The sequence below is a fragment of the Sus scrofa genome, chromosome 7 (assembly GCF_000003025.6).
Source record: "Sus scrofa isolate TJ Tabasco breed Duroc chromosome 7, Sscrofa11.1, whole genome shotgun sequence".
Taxonomy (NCBI): domain Eukaryota; kingdom Metazoa; phylum Chordata; class Mammalia; order Artiodactyla; family Suidae; genus Sus; species Sus scrofa.
Window position 1 is genome coordinate 7968955 of NC_010449.5, and position 16554 is coordinate 7985508.

Sequence of the window (16554 nt, forward strand, 5' to 3'; positions counted from 1 at the left end):
AAAAAAGGCAATGGGCATCAATTAAGATTCAGATCAGAGCCTCTGAAGTAGCCAGTGATTTAGTTTCTGGGATTAAGGACGACAAAATCTTCCCAATGGCTGGAGAAGAATAACATTCCTTTCCACCGTGATCACCCTACATCAAGGAAATGTTTGAAATCGAGGCAGTGGATTATGATGTGCCTGCTAAAGTTATTATATGGTTGAACTTCTGGAAAATGTGTTTTATCAATCTTTACTGTTGGTTAAGAATCTTGGAGAAAGCAAACTTGACTCCTCTCCCAATGCAGTTCACTCCAAAAGGGGTCAGAGTCTAAAGGACTCATTTTGCCCGGTTGATTCGGATCCATCTGCCCGGAGTCCCCTCTCCCCTCACCATCATTCAAACGTCCTGTGCTTTCTTCACGGAAGCTGCAGGGCTGTCATTAGGCTTAGAGTAAGCTGCAATTAGCAAGCCTCTCAGCTCCACTTCCAAGGAACTTCTTTTTCAGTGGAAATTTTTGTAATGTTCCTGTCTGATTTGTTAACTCTTCCCTGGAGGCCAAACTCCCCAGCTCAATCCTTGGCAATGCAATTCTAACAGTGAAGGATACCCTTTGGGACCAACTAATTATTCTAATTTCTTAAATTTGGCTTCCAGCTGTTTTGGCACCTCCCAGACAGCACCCTTCACATTTTAATTCTGCTAAACTAGGAAATGTCTGGCTTTCCTGTCTGAATAATCAGAGATTTACAAGATAGGCTCTTGGCTCTCACCAGGCCTCTTCAGGGTGGTCAGGGGTAGTAACTGAAAGCCCCGGTGGTTCAGGGACTCGCTTGCGTTTATTTTATTGGAGAAGGTGATAAGGTATTTGCCAAGGTCACCCCACTCAGGGACCAAGACACCACTACGAACCTAACGGTGATCACCTGACAGCGGCTTCTCCACGCTTCCCTGGGCCCATGTGACCGTTTGCAAATTAGGCAGGAGGGGCGGGGATGGAGGACAACCAGAAATCCAAACGGATGGAGACAGGCTTTAAACCGCAAAGGCCAAACTGATGATTTCCCGAACGTACAGGTAAAACAAACATAATTTATCAACTATATGTGTTCCTGTGATTCCTCATTAGCGCAGAAAATCAAGAGTTGTCTGTGTTTTAAAGGTAATACCATGATTTTTTTTCCTAGTTACTAATGAATCACTCAGCTACCATAACACTCAGGCACGTTACACATCCACACATGATGAGACAAACGATCGCAATAGTTTTCCAACTTTAAACCCACTCGAAAAATAGCTCCAGGCTGGCAGGGCTATTGGGCTGGTTTCCCGAAGTGCCCAGCCCCCTCTAAGGCCTCCATCAGTATTTGCTCACTGATGACTGAAACGCAGGTCTACATGATAACGAAGGAAAGCTAACTTTAAAAAAATCCTTCTTATATTTCAACCCTTGGACCTCTGTGACCTTGTTTATCACTTAGGTAGTGAAATACGTACCCTGCTGACCTTCTTTACAGAGGCTGAACGGAATTCAATCGGTTTCCTTCATCCTAGAAGACATCTGTATATTTGCCAAGGTCACCTTCTTCTGGAATTCTCTTTCCTTTAGGCTCCTTCTCCTTTTTGAAACCTTATTCTCTCGCCTCCTCTTCCTCCTACTGGCTAATATGTATCAAGCATTTAATGAGTCAGATATTGCTTTAGGTACTTGGCGTATATTCTACATTGACTTAGAGAACACTCAAAACTGCGTACTGACTCATAAAACCTTCAAAACAACCCAGTAAGGAGGGACTGTTATTAGCTCCTTTCTGCAGACGCAAACATGAGAAACAGAAAGGTAGAGTGAGTTGCTCAAGACCACACAGTGGGTGGGTGGTAGAGGTGGGATTCTAGCCCAGGCGGTTGGCTCCAGAGCTGCCTCTCAAGCATCCCACACTTTCCTCTGGCCCTCCTGGTTCTGCCCCTTTCTTGAATGCCAACTATCACTTAAAAAGAAAAAAAAAAGCCAAGGAAATAGATAATAATGATCACTTCATTAAAAATGGGCTTATATTATATGTTCTATAGTATTTGTTGCTTTGAATTTGGCTCACTTTTTTAATGTCTTGGTATATACATCAGCTTTATTCTTTTTGAACAGTGCCATGGTCTTTTAAAGAGTGGACTGTCAAATTATAATAAGGACACCCCAGATAGGACATTCTGATTATGTCCACATTTTCAATAACACGCACAATTTTGTCTCAAATAGCCTCGAAAGAAAGAAACGTGTGCTGGGTCGAACTCAAATAGAGCGTGTTGGGCCAAGAAGATTTTCTATGCTGTTAAGAAAGAAATTATTCAGCAGAGAGAAAACATGACATGGAAGAGACCAACACTTCTCTAATTGGGTATTCAAGGAATATTATTGTTGGCGATGTTAATTGGTGTATACGAAAAACCTTTTTCCTGGGTACCACTTTGTTTAACTATGAAATAGACACATCTCTCTGCTAAATCATCTTGGTAGGAAGCCAGGAGGGCCAGTCCCTGAACCACTGGCCTGGCCTGCTTAGAGTAAAGACACCACACAAAAGTATTACTGAAGTTTTCCTACGGCCAAAGCAAACAGCCAGCAACATTTTCTCTGAAAAAAATGTTCAGGCCCAAAATATTCTTTGCTCTGCTCTATGAAGCGGAACTCTGTTTTTCAATCAAGCTGCTTCTAAAATACTAGAGCAGATTCAGTTGGCTTTCCTGGGGAAAAGTCTGTTTTGTGCCTATAGCATGGGCGGCCCAAGCAGGTGGGCTTCTTACTTTCGCAACCGATTGCCAGGCTGCCGCCCACTCGTCTGGGGGCCCGGGGTGGGATGGGATGGAATGGGGTGGCTTCCACCCTGGTCCAGGGATCGGCTTGCTGATCTCCAGAAGTGCATGAGGCCCAGCGGCCTTGCCCCTCTGCTCAGGCCACCTTTCCTTCCCAACACCACCTCCTCATGCTTTTCTACATCGTTCCTACTCTATGAATACCATCGTGAATCTACCGCCGCTCCTTAACCTACTGAGCCGTGAGGGAACTCTCACTTAACTACTTTTTAAATGCGATTTTTTTTGGGGGGGTCTTTTTTGCTATTTCTTTGGGCCGCTCCTGCGGCATATGGAGGTCCCCAGAGCTATAGCTGCCGGCCCACGCCAGAGCCACAGCAGCGCGGGATCCGAGCCGCATCTGCAACCCACACCACAGCTCATGGCAACACACTGAGCAAGGGCATGGACCGAACCTGCAACCTCATGGTTCCTAGTCGGATTCGTTAACCACTGAGCCACAACAGGAACTCCAGGATGATGCTTTCTTTAGTAAAAGGCCACTCTTGGAGGTACGCCAGTTTGAAGTCCACATCCCTGTGCCCTCTCCAGCCCTTACCGAAAGCTTTGATTGCATTACTAACCCTAGCTGGTGGTGCTTGTGGTGTAGTAAATACCCTAACACTGATACTCTTAGAGTGTAGATTACACGTGCAACACTCCTATGCCCATGGCTGCTACAGCACCTAGCAAGCCGGCCCAGATAATCTCATCATTTTAAGATAACGGATTCTCAGTTCTACACAATATGAAGTAATGCCTTTGTTTCTAAGGCCTGCCCTTCCTTCAGACAAAAAAAAAAAAAAAACCAACCCCCCAAAAAAATGCAATAAAAAAAGAAGCCAAGAAAGTAAACAACTTAAAGCAACCAAAGAAACAAGCCAACATCACCTAGGAGTCCTAAGTCTTCCCAAAGCAATTCTTCCAAAATCCTGACCCCTTCATTAAGTGGTCCTTTTATCTATCTTGCCATGAAAATAATGAAACGATGAAAAATTAAATAACTATGCTCTCCACACCCTGGCTATTTTCTTTCAAATACAATTATACACAGTTTGTTAATCTTCACTGTCAAAAGCACATGTCATCAAAAACGGTTACATGTGCTTCTGAAAACTATATAATGGACAGCATGTTGTGTATCACTGTTGAAATGTGTTTATAGTCGTCACATGCTTCACATCTGAGGTCCTTTTTGACCATAAAGTCCATGAAGACACAACCTCACTAAAACCCGATACCATATTATAAGGAAAATTGGGTTTGACTGACTCAAGTCATATTTGCGGTGCTTCTTGAAGGCATGAAACCAAGTGCAAATGGTTTTAATATCTTGACCACTTCCCACATATGAGCTCCCCGAGGATGGGGACTTGATCTGCTTGGCTTTACAAGGAACTCCCCAACACCCTGCACTATACCTGGCCCATACTAGGCCCTTCACAATAACTACCGACTGACTTTCTCAAAGGAGATAGCCCCTCTATGCCGGGTGATTTCATGTGTCACCTTGGTGAGGCCAGGATACTCACACATTTGGTCCAACACTATTTTAGATGTTATTTTAGGTTCGGTCCCTGCCCTTGCTCAGTGGGTTATTTTTAAGTAAGATCAACATTAAAGCCAGCAGAGTCTGGGTGAAGTGGTAAAGCTCACATGTGAGTGGGCCACAGCCAATGAGATGGAGGCCTTAAGAGAAGAAAGGCTGACTTCCTCTCCGAGCGAAAGCCCTGCCAGTGGACTGGCTCTGCACTCAGCTGCGACATCGCATCTTTCCTGGGTCTCCAGCCTGCCAGCCTCCTCTGCAGGCTGTGAACTTGCCAGCTTCCATAAATGCATGAGCCAATTCTCTCTGTGTACACCTACCCCCATATCCTCTCGGTTCGGGTTCTCTGAAGAACCCTGAATGATGCCGTATCCCTCAGTCATTTACTCTTTCAAGGAGTTAGTCCATATATATATGTGCCATTTACCAAGAAGTATTTGCACCCACCAAGACCCCGCAGTCACCAACGTCAGACCAGGGACACAGCCCCAGCACTAGCTATGGATCTCAGCGTCTGCACTCTGGTGGAGGAACAGAGAACACTACCCCACCCCACCTCACCCATGATCTGCTTCTCTCATGACCCCAAGCACCTGCTGCACATTTTCCCTCCAGAGAAACAGATACTAAGAGAACTCTGAACTTGTGAAAGCCATGTTTTGATGGTGTTATGTGAGGCATAGGCTTACTACTGGGCTTTTAGGGGAAAATACTTCCCATCGTGAGGCCGAGCCACTGATAGTATCACTTCCTCTAAATATTTCCACTCTTTATGAGTGAAGCTGTGGGTGGGGAATTTTAGAGGCAAGGAAATAGTCAAAAGGTTATGACAGGTTCACTGACATGGTACCATTTGATGACTCTGTGCTAATGAGTCCTATATACGCTAAGGAAAAGATCAATGTAAAAATCCAGCACACCTGAGGCTCCAGAGGATGCTGCATCAGGATTCAGCAAAGTGGTTAGGACTCGTGGTGGCCATTTGCCGGTTGGGTGGAGGATATTTCACAGATCCTTGTGTCAAGGGGAAGTGGACAGTGAGAGTGAAAGCTTTCCTTAATGTGCCCACAATCCACACAGTTCTCTGTCCGGGGGTACCGTTTATCTTGAGGGGTCGTTTTCATTTCTTCTTTCCCTGCATTTAAGGCCCCTCTGATGTCTTTTTCCTTCTGGCTCTCCGAATTCATTCACCTTTTAGCCTCAGTTAAAACCTGTTTCTAACATGAGGCAAACTTCATGCCTCTGCTGGTAGGATTTTGTGCACGGGAGAGGGAGAAATTTGGGAGTCATTGTGCCTTCCTGCAATCACAGCCCGAGCCTTCATCTTTGGCAATGACCTAGGGCTGTCCGTTGATAGAGATGTTAAATAGATTGTCATTTGTCACAATAGGATGCTCTACAGCCGTGTGAAAATGAATTCTTGGCACCTATCTGCAGCAGCATGGGTAACCGTCAAAAACAGCTGAGCCATGGGGCCAGTTGTAGAGGAATGCGAGTGGCATGACTGCATGTGTTGAAAGTTCCAAACAGGCAAAAACATACTGCATATACACATAAACTATATATAAATTAAGATATATATAAATTGCACGAACACATATACATATATGTTCACATGAGGCCAATCTAAAAAGAAAAGTAACCGAATGTGATTAATACAAAATTTAAGACAGCATTCCTTTCAGGAGCTGGGAAGGTGGGTGGTGGGTAAACATGTATTTATTTTCTTATTTCTACTCTTTCTCAGAAGGTGTACACACATTCTATTTCTCTCTTTCTCTTTATTTAATGGTCACACTCAGGGCATATGGAAGTTCCTGGCCCGGCTGGATCCTTTAACGCACTGTGCCAGGCTGGGATCAAACCCACACCTCCACAGCGACCCAAGCTGCTGCAGTTGGATTCCTAACCCACTGTGTCACGGTGGGAATTCCTATAGATATCTCTTTGTAGTATGAAATGTTTCACATTGTTTTAAACTTTTTCTAAAGTGAACTTTACCTGGATTACTAACTCTTATTTACCACCTTCCTTGGAAAGTAGAAGTCGGGGAGTGGGGTGGGGCTTGCTTGTAGGAATTACATGGGGAGTCGCATTATAGGCCTCCTTTAACCAAAGCTTCTAATCTGAAGTGTGTGTGAAAAGGCATGTGAATGTACCAGCACCTCCACCTGTCACTGCAGAGTTACTCCTGGACCCCCAGGACTCGTCCTCAGGGCAGAACTACTTTACAGTGGAGCCTGGGGGGGTGTGTGTGTCAATTTCAAGTACTCTTACCCATCACTGTCTGGGCATTTGGAAGCCACCATGGGCACAGTGAAGCTGTTTATTTATTTATTTTTCATTTAAAAAAATATTATAGCTCCACCCATGGCATATGGAAGTTCCTAGGCCAGGGACTGAATCCAAGCCACAGCTGTGGCCAACCCTGGATCCCTGAACTCACTGCACAGGGCTGGGAATCAAACCTGCACCTCCACAGTGACCTGAGCCACTGTGCCAAGGTGGGAGCTCCTAAAGTTGTTTATTTTGATGACCAAAAAACCTGCAGCACATAAGGACCCCCTCCCCGCCTTGCCCAGGACATCCACGCCATTCCTGGCCCTGCCGTGCACATTGGGCAGGGACTGGGTGGGACAGGACACAGCTGTGCCCTTGGGAGGCAGCTGCTCTAGGGCAGATCTGCCCAGTCTTTTCTCAGTCAAGTCCCACTTGTTGGGGTTTCCATCTCAGGTGTGCTTCCAGCACAATGAGTAGTAACACACTTCTTTTCTTTAAACTGACTCACTTTTCGGGTCGTAGGGAAAGGGGGAATTCGATGGAGCTGGGATCCAAACGTACAGACTTCCAGCTATAAGATAAATAAGTATTTGGGATGTAACGGACAACATGATAAGTATAATTAACACTATGCTACATGTGAAAGTTTGAAAAAGCGTACATCTGAAGAATTCTCATCATGAGAAAAAAATTTTTTTCTATTTAATGTTGTATCTGTATGAGATGATGGCTGTTCAAATCAATTACGGTCATTATTTTATGATGTACGTGAGTTAAATCTTTATGCTGTACGTCTTAAACTTGTTCAGTGCTGATGTCAACTATATCTCAATAAAACTGGAAGAAAACAAAAACGAAAAAGGAAAATAAATAGACTCACTTTTTAAAATACTTAAAGATACGTATATTTAAAAAAAAACTTGGAGTTCCCATCGTGGCTCAGTGGTTAACGAATCCGACTATCAACCATGAGGTTGCGGGTTTGATGCCTGGCCTCGCTCAGTGGTTGCCATGAGCTGTGGTGTGGGTTGCAGACGAGGCTCGGATCTGGTGTTGCTGTGGCTGTGCCGTAGGCCAGCGGCTACAGCTCCAATTAGACCCCTAGCCAGGGAACCTCCATATGCCTCAGGTGCAGCCCTAGAAAAGACTAAAAAAAAAAAAAAAAAAAAGAACAACTTTCCTGACACTCCTGCAAATAAAAAACCAAGGCCATTGTTGTTTATAGGAGGTAATCATAAAAAATAAATGCAGGAAGACAAAACCATGCTATTCAGTTTTAGCCAGCTGCCACTGCCTCACAATGGCTCATAGCCTGAGGTTGACTTTCTCTTCGTGAAAAGGGTAAAGTAAAATGGCCACAGCTTAGAGGGTCTTTCAATCAGGCCTACATCAGAGGATCAAAAGAGTGAAATGGAAAAGCTTTCTCTATGGCAGAGTCTAGTGACTTAAGGTGATTAAATGCCACATCTGGTATCGGGTACCATATCAAATTATCACATTGTGTCCCACACTTTGGAGACTGTGCTCAAATGAGTTCTGGGGAGACAGAGAACAGGGAGAGGGGAGGGGAGCTGCAGTGAGATACAGCTTCATGGGGTGCTGCACAGGGTGCGTCCAAAGGAGCTGCCTCCGTGTTGGTACCGGGGTCCTTTCTCCAAGCAGATCTCAGAAAGGGACGAAGAGGACCCCCCTCACATGCCCTGGAGTGGATTCGGGGTGGTGGGGGGCAAGGGGGAGGAGGGGAAGAGGGAAGAGAGAAAAGCCATAAAGGGCGCATTCCCAAGCCAGCTACCACCATGGGCAAGTGGAGCTAAGCCCAGGGGGAAACTTTGAGAAAAGGTAAAAGACCTGTCTGAGAATTATTCCACTCAGGCCCAGGGGGAGCTGGGATATTTACAGTCCATTAGAGAGTTAATTCCTGGGTGTTTTCTTTGGTTTGGGCAGTTGCAGTGGCCCTGCTTGGTCTGGAGGAAGCCCTCGGGTCATGAGAGAAAGATCAGGCTGTTAGAAGTCTGCCGACCCCTTCTGCTGAGGCCTGAGGGTGTAGGTAGGACTCCAGTGCTTTAGGACATCCCTTCTCTGCTAGATACTTAAACAAATTATCACGTTTAATCTTTACCACAGCCCTTCAAGACAGCGACTGATTTCCCCTTATTTACATATAGAGGAAGAGGCACCGGAAGTTACGTCATTTGACCAGTTACACGGCCTGTGTTCGCCTGCACTTCTGCTTGCACTTTTCTGGTCTTGCTTTTTTTTTTTTTTTTCTTTTTCTTTTTTTTAATACTGAGGTGAAATTCACATGACATAAACTAGCCATACATTTAAAGAGAACAATTCAGGGACATTCAATACATTCACTAGGCTGTGACACCAACCACCTGTCTTTAGTTCCAAATCTGCCTCAACCCCCAGTGGAAACTCCATTCCCATGAAGCAGTTGGTCCCCATATTTCTCTGTGCCCAGTCCCCAACCCGCATCCTGTTTCTACGGGGTTACCTATTCTGAGAGTTTGCATAAATGGAATCACCCTTTTGCAGCCTGGTTTCTCTTACTTAGCACACTGTTTCTGAGGGTCATACATGTTGTGCATGTATCAGCACCTCATTCTTTTTGTGGCTGAGTAATAGTCCATCATATGGATATACCGGAACTCATTTATCCATGCGTCTGTTGAGGGGCATTTTAGCTCTTTCGACTTTTGGTGACTGTGAACAGTGCTGCTATGAATGCCCCATTTTCAATTCTTTGGGTCTATAATGAGGAGTGGAATTGCTGGGTCATGTGGTAATTCTGCAGTGAACTTTTCAAGACACTATCCTATCTTCTCAGAGAGCTCATACTCCTCTCCGTCCATTTAAATGTTAGGATTTCTTGAAATTCAGTCCTAAGCCATCCCCCTCTCCCTGAGTTGATATTCTCTCTCAAGGATGTTTCGTCCATATGCACGGCATCAATGAGCATGTCCGTGCTAAGGATGGCCAGGCCCCTGCTCTGACCTCTAGACCAGGATGTCAGCTGCCTGGCTGACGTTGGCCTTCAGATGTGTCCCAGGCCCTCCAAAATCACCTAGAACAGAACTCACCCTGGACCTGGTCTTCCACCAATTATTCTAGTCTCTGCGACCAGCAGGCAGCATCAACATCCATCTGGATGCCCAAACCCGGAAACGGGATCATCTCCAAGGCTTCCCCTATGGTCTCGTTTCTTGTCCTTTCTAGATGACCCCCTCACCTGTCTAATTCTGTCTCCATTGTGTCTGTACTCCCATAGATACCCTTGCTTGCCTGACTCCATCAACCTTCTAATGGGCTCCCTGTCTGTGGGTGCGGCCCGTCCCAGCCATTCTCCTCATTTTAAGGGATTCCTTAAAAATCTATTTCCGCCCACAAGACCCCAGGCTCCTCCATCAGTTTTATTTTATTTTATATTATTTTACTTTATTTTTTGCTACTTTAGGGCCACACCCTCGGCATATGGAGGTTCCCAAGCTAGGGGTCGAATCAGAGCTGCAGCCACTGGCCTGTGCCACAGCCACAACAATGCAGGGTTCAAGCTGTGTCTGCAGCCTACACCACAGGTCACGGCAAGGCTGGATCCTTAACCGACTGATCAAGGCTGGGGATCAAACCCGCATCCTCACGGATCCTGGTCAGGTTTGTTAAGTGCTGAGCCATGAAGGGAACTCCTAACACCAGTTTTAGAGTCAGCAGCATCTTCCAGCTGCCTCTTTTTCTGGCCTCCTCTGGAGCCACTCCTCTCTTCCCTCCAGCCACACGGGCCTTACTTTAGCCAGACAACTTGGGTCTCAGGCCACAGGGCATGCCCTAAGCTGTTCCTCACACCTGGCACTCGCCAGCCCTTCGCCTTGTGCCCTCCTACCCTTTTTCCGATTCTGATGGAAACCTCCCTGACTTATGGAAACCTCCCTGACTCCCAGACGGAAAGGATTCCCCCAAACCTGCTCTGGTCTTCATCACATTTGTGTCATTATTAATTGTCTGCCTCTCCCAGGGGCTGCCAGCTTTGGGGCAGGGGTGGGGGGGACATTAGTTTTGTTCCTTCTTACATAAGTTTTTTTTTTTTTTTTTGGTCTTTTTGCTATTTCTTGGGCCACTCCTGTGGCATATGGAGGTTCCATAAGTTTTGACTTAAAAATGGCCGCCAGGGAGTTCCCATTGTGGCTCAGTGGTTAATGAACCCGACTAGTGTCCATGAAGACTTGGGTTCAATCCGTGGCTTCACTCAGTGGGTTACGGCTCCGGCATTGCCGCGAGCTGTGGTGTAGGTCCCAGACGTGGCTGGGATCCCACATTGCTGTGGGTCTGGCGTAGGCCGGCGGCTACAGCTTCAATTCAACTCCTAGCCTGGGAATCTCCATATACAGCAGGTGCGGCCCTAAAAAGCAAAAAAAAAAAAAAGTGGCTGCCACACCGTGAATACCCACTAGATAATTTTTCAATAATTTAATGAACTAATTAAGGAATAACAGTGGGTCTCTACCATGAAACTGATTTCACATCCTGCCCTTTGCATGGCTCCCCCTGCTCCATTCTTAGAACAGGAACATCCTTGAAAATAAACAAACTTGGGAGGAAACAGAAACAGGGAGGAAAACCGCTTGGCTGGTTCCCAGGGTTCTGTCATGAGGAGTGTTCTTCACACCCACCTCTGGGTGGGAAACCAGCTTCTGGGGGAAAGACGGGCTCTCCAGGCAGGAGGGGAAAAGCCCGGAGCCGCCGCCCTCCCCTCTTGTCTCTAGCATGGGGACTAGACCGCTCACCCATCTCCAGGCAGCTCTGGACAGTGTCGAACCCTTTTCGATGGGCTTTCCCCCCCTTTTTTTCCCCCTTTTGAAATGTCTCTTCATTTTGAAGCTACTTCAGCAAGATAAAAAGGTTGCCTCAAGTCCTTTACAGAAGAAAGGCAACCGAATGAATGAACAAACCAAATGAACTAATAAACATAAAGAAAAGTAAGGATGGAGCTGTTGGGCCGGCCTGGTGTGGCCACGCAGGATAACCTGTCCCCAACCCTTGGGGTACCAAGGAGCCACTCTGCAGAGCCTGCACTACACACACACACACACACACACACACACACACAGAATCCTGCTCTCAGCCCCCCTTTCTTGCCCCTCAGTCACTCCCTCCTTCCCAGGGAGGCTGAAAAGGGCATTTTAAATGACTCTACTCCACCGCAAACTCTAAGTGGCAGCCCACACTCTGAAGTGCTGAAACAATTCAGGAAAAGAAAAGCTGGGGCCTTCCAGGTAAGCTCTCTGAGGCGGTAGGAAGTGGGGGGAGCCGCCAGCGTCACACACCAGGAAGCGCTACCAGGAAGACGCATCAGGGAAGCAGCATCAGGGAGGTTCGAGGCGCCTTGAAGCCACTGCCTCCGAGTCAACTTGAAGGGATCTGGAGTCACTCTTCCCTCCTCTGGGGCGTGCTGCGTCCCTCCCAGCTGCACATAAGGGTGTTCACAGCCGGTGGTGGGGACACTGCCAGCTGTCTGACACCGACTCAGGAAGCAGAGTCTGAGTGCGCCCCGCCCCGCCCTCAGGCCCGGCAAGTGTCTGAGAACTCACCCCGGGCCGAACCGCGGCGGGATCATCTGGTGGCCCTGGTGTCCTTGCCCTCCCTCCAGGCAGGCCCGCGGGAGGTGGCAGCCCAGTCCTGCTTCATGACTGTGCTGCTCTCGTGCTCCAGTTTTCAAAGGCAGCTCCGAGCATTTGCCCACCGAGCAACCGCACACGTAGGCTCAGAGCGGTGAGAGTGTGTTTCCCTTCCGGTTACTGTGAAGTGCTGTTGTCTCAGTTCATTTCCTCCCTGTGTGGCTTCGTCTTCTTCTTCTTCTTCTTTTTTTTTTCAAACCTCTGTCAGACCTCCTGATACACTGAGGGCAGAGTGATGCTCAGGCACAGGTAAGCCATCTGCTTCTTACAGGTACCGTCGGAGAAAGAGAGGTGATCTTTAAGTTATTCTTGCCATGAAGTTCTGTGGGCTGGACTTTCTAAGTGGCACAAGCACCTTTCCAGGCTGCATGGAGGCAAACATGAGGCTATTTAAGATCAGTCAATTTAGGATTTTGTGGTGTGATGGGCTCAATATATGTTCTAGAGAGCTCGACTATAAATGCACACCAAACATCCCTTCATTTGACAAGTGTTTACGTAGCCTGCACACCGTGATAGGCAGCCAAACAGATCATTCCTATTCGCAGTGTGCTATAAAAGCCTAATTTGATTATGCGAAAGCGAATGTGAAAGTATTTAGCCCCCAACCCCTGTCTTCTTCCAGCTGCGCATCTGAATAGCTGATGTGCTCTGAGACTGACCACCTGTGTTAGAAATATGGCCCAACTCTTTAAACACTTTGGATCTTCTTGGGCCTCAGCTTCCTTGTCTGTAGAATGGGAATAAAGGACTGCTGTGAGAAAGGATTAAGTCAGCATGCATAGAGCACTCCAAGGGTACCTGGCACAGTGAATAAGTAAACAGTATATGAGTGTCTACTATTATTATTGCTGGCAAATTACGTAAGTTCAGTCCTTTGCTTTTTTTCCATTTTGCCCCTCTGCCCACCCCTTGCTGGTACCTAGGAAATGACGCAGGAGCATAGAGGATTGAGGAGAGGCAGATGGTCTGAATAACGGATACTTCAAAAAGAGTCAGTGGTGCCTGATGTTTCTGCTCCATCGCCGATACAGGCAAGGTGGTTTTTGGCCCTCTCCTCATCTTTTACACTCTGCTTGTGCTGTATGTTACACTCTTGCAATTTCTGTTTGGGTGTTGTTTTTTTTAATTTCCTATAATACTTCTCTGAAACTCAGATCCATGTCTTGCTTGTTTGTTTATCTTTTCTCTTTTTAGGGCCACACCCGCAGCATATGGAGGTTCCCAGGCTAGGGGTCCAAATGGAGCTGTAGCCGCTGGCCCAGGCCAAGCGGTTTTCCTCCCTGTTTCTGTTTCCTCCCAAGTTTGTTTATTTTCAAGGACGTTCCTGTTCTAAGAATGGAGCAGAGGGGAGCCGTGCAAAGGGCAGGATGTGAAATCAGTTTCATGTTAGAGACCCACTGTTATTCCTTAATTAGTTCATTACGTTATTGAAACATTATCTAGTGGGTATTCACGGTGTGGCAGCCACTTTTTTTTTTTTTTTTTTTTTTTTTTTTTTTTTGTCTTTTTAGGGCCATACACACCTTCTGCATACGGAGGTTCCCAGGCTAGGGGTCCATTCATAGCTGTTGCTGCCAGCCTACACCAGACCCACAGCAACACCAGATCCGAGCCTCTTCTGCCACCTACATACACCACAGCTCGTGGCAACGCCAGGTGCTTAGCCCACTGAGTGAGGCCAGGGATTGAACCCGAGTCCTCATGGATGCCAGTCGGGTTCGTTAGCCACTGATCCATGATGGTAACTCCCACGTCATTTATTTTTAAATGTTGAGCTGGCCTGAATCATGCTAAGGAATACTCTTCCCACAAGCAGATTCTCCCTTTTAAACATAGAAACAGTTGAACACCTTGTGCAGCTGGGACTTACAAATACATCAACAATAAGAGCATCCATATTCATCCTTGCACGCAGACATAGGTAGCAATATCCATGGTGCAAGTATCGGGAAGGTCCTCCGTATTTTCCTTCCCTCTCCTTCTGAAAAACTTGAGTACATGCTGTTTATCAGGAACGGTTTCAGATTTGAGGTAGAATTATTCTAAACTTTTATTTTACAGTGCAGAGTATTCATAATAAGTCAATAGAGGTAGAGAAGTATAGACAGTAAATTTTTTTTTTCAAAATGCCCCTCTATGCAGTTCCCATATCAATAAAATACCACATCAGCCAAATATGATTTTCTTCATTAGATGTTTAGGCAGTACAAATTTAAATACTAAATTTTGGAAAACATGCTTCACAGTTATATAGTACAACTTGAAGATTAATGCCATCAAGTTGTTTCGAGTCAACGACAACCTAGATATACTCAAAAAAGCTAACTAAGCCTGAGCTTCTTTTAAAGAAAGTACTTGAGTTTGGCCACTTGATTATCCTTAACTCTGTTATTTCATCTGCATCCTCATGACTCCTTTTCCCACTTTGAGGTGACTGGACCTCCCACTGCGGAGTTCCTCAGAATGGAAAGAGGATGCATCTGTCACGGCAAACGAAGGAGCTCAGATTTTGTCCAAAAACAGATAATCTGATCTGTTTAGAAAAACAAGTTAAATATTTTTCCCACTTGGAAAGATGGAAGTTTTCTATGTCTGTTTTCCTACTTACAGTCTTAGATTTTCTTCTTCTTCTTCTTTTTTTTTTTTTTTGGTTTGTTTCCTTCTTTTTGATTAGTGGCAGGTTATGCCACATGTCAAAATTTTGAGAGACCACAGACAGTTCTGCCCAGAAACAAACAAGTATAATTCCTAATCACCGAATCCAATGAAGGCCATGTTTACATTTTCATCTTTATTTATACAGTTTTCTGGACGGCTTTAATTAGCTGCCTCATGCCATCTCAGCTGGCTGGAATCTCAGCACCATGGAGGGGTTTGTAACTACCTGTTAAGCAGTAGCCAACCTCCAGGCAACTGTTTTGAATCTGTCATGGATGTTTGGTCCAAGGAGGGACTGTTCTATGGAGTGGAGGCTAAGGGATGAAGGCAAAGGAAGTGAAGAGAATTTGAGAAGATAAAAAAGCTTAAACAATCTATGGTCCAGGGGTGTGGGTGTGTGTGTGTGTGTGTGTGTGTGTGTTTACAATTCCATTTGTTTGACTCATTTCCCTCCATGATTGAAGACAATATTAGCCACATGGAATCAGCTGCCCACGAAGGAATTTAAATGAATATGCTCATGGGCTGGTTTGGCACATTTTAAGAGCAGAGCTGTGAGTATTATAACATATGTCTCCTCCCTTCTGGGGAATGGGAATCATCTTGTGGTTTTCATCTTTCAGATGAAGAAATCAGAGGTCCTAAACATCCAGCTCGTTTGTCCACAGCAATAACTAGTATGGACCTGCAAACTCCTCTGAGATTTCTTGCACATTTATTTCTGATGCATCAGTTCACAGGACACAAGGCCTGCCTTTAAGCAACTCATAGCTTAGTGGGAGATTGTCCAGCGAGATCAGCCTTCCCATTAATTGGTTCACTGGTGATAGTAAAAGCATTTAGAGAACAAGGGCTACGATATTAAAAAATGAATGAAAATCAGCTCCTTCCCGAAGAGAAATTATAAATGACAAAATGAACCCTATTTTAACATTCCTCTTTTGTTCTCTTGATGCTTACAACCCTCCTTCTCTCTCTTGTGACAGGACATCTTTGACTTCTGTTTCTTCTCCTTTCCAGGTCCTTCAGCCAAGTCCTGGAGTGTCACACTCCTACATTACCAGAACCTCGTAGAAAGCTATTCCAGCACCATGCTCATGCTGATTTCCTTGTTCTTGGTCTTCCGGGGGTGTCCCCCCATGTCCAGCCATCAGTGGAAGTTCAATCTACTTTCTCTCATGCTTCAGAGCTACTCAAACTCACGGGGGAAAGTTAACAAAGGCCAAATTGTTTTCTGGCAAATTCTTACCCCCAAACCTCAATGGAGGCCCTTCTGCTGCTCAGGAATCTTCTTACTCAACTCCTCCTGACTCTCTGTCACGGCTTCTTTCTAACCTTTCCTCACTTGGCAGAAGCTCTGAGCCCAGCCCTCACTTCTTGCTGTGCTAAGTGGGGTAAGACACCAATGGGAGCTCTTTCAGCATCCCTCACAACCTCTGCAGAATTTCCCTGTTTCATCCACCCCACTCCTCATTCCCCACTCATTGTTCAATTCCTTGAATTATAGCTCCAAGCGTTATCACTGGATTAATAAAAACAGTGATAGCTATCACTTTTTGATG

At 45.8% G+C, this 16554-nt stretch overlaps 1 protein-coding gene across 2 annotated transcripts in view; it reads right to left on the reverse strand.

Annotated features, from left to right (window-relative positions):
- The window catches only part of NEDD9 (neural precursor cell expressed, developmentally down-regulated 9), a 286512-nt gene that overhangs the window by 161913 nt on the left and 108045 nt on the right, over nt 1–16554 (reverse strand). Inside the window, exon 1 of one of the 2 annotated variants that reach the window (XM_013977425.2) lies at nt 12245–13156. The exons of the other annotated variant lie outside the window; for it this stretch is intronic. The gene's annotated coding sequence lies outside the window, so the exon portion shown is untranslated. Of the gene's footprint in view, nt 1–12244; nt 13157–16554 lie in introns of those variants that run through there. 2 annotated transcript variants of the gene reach the window in all.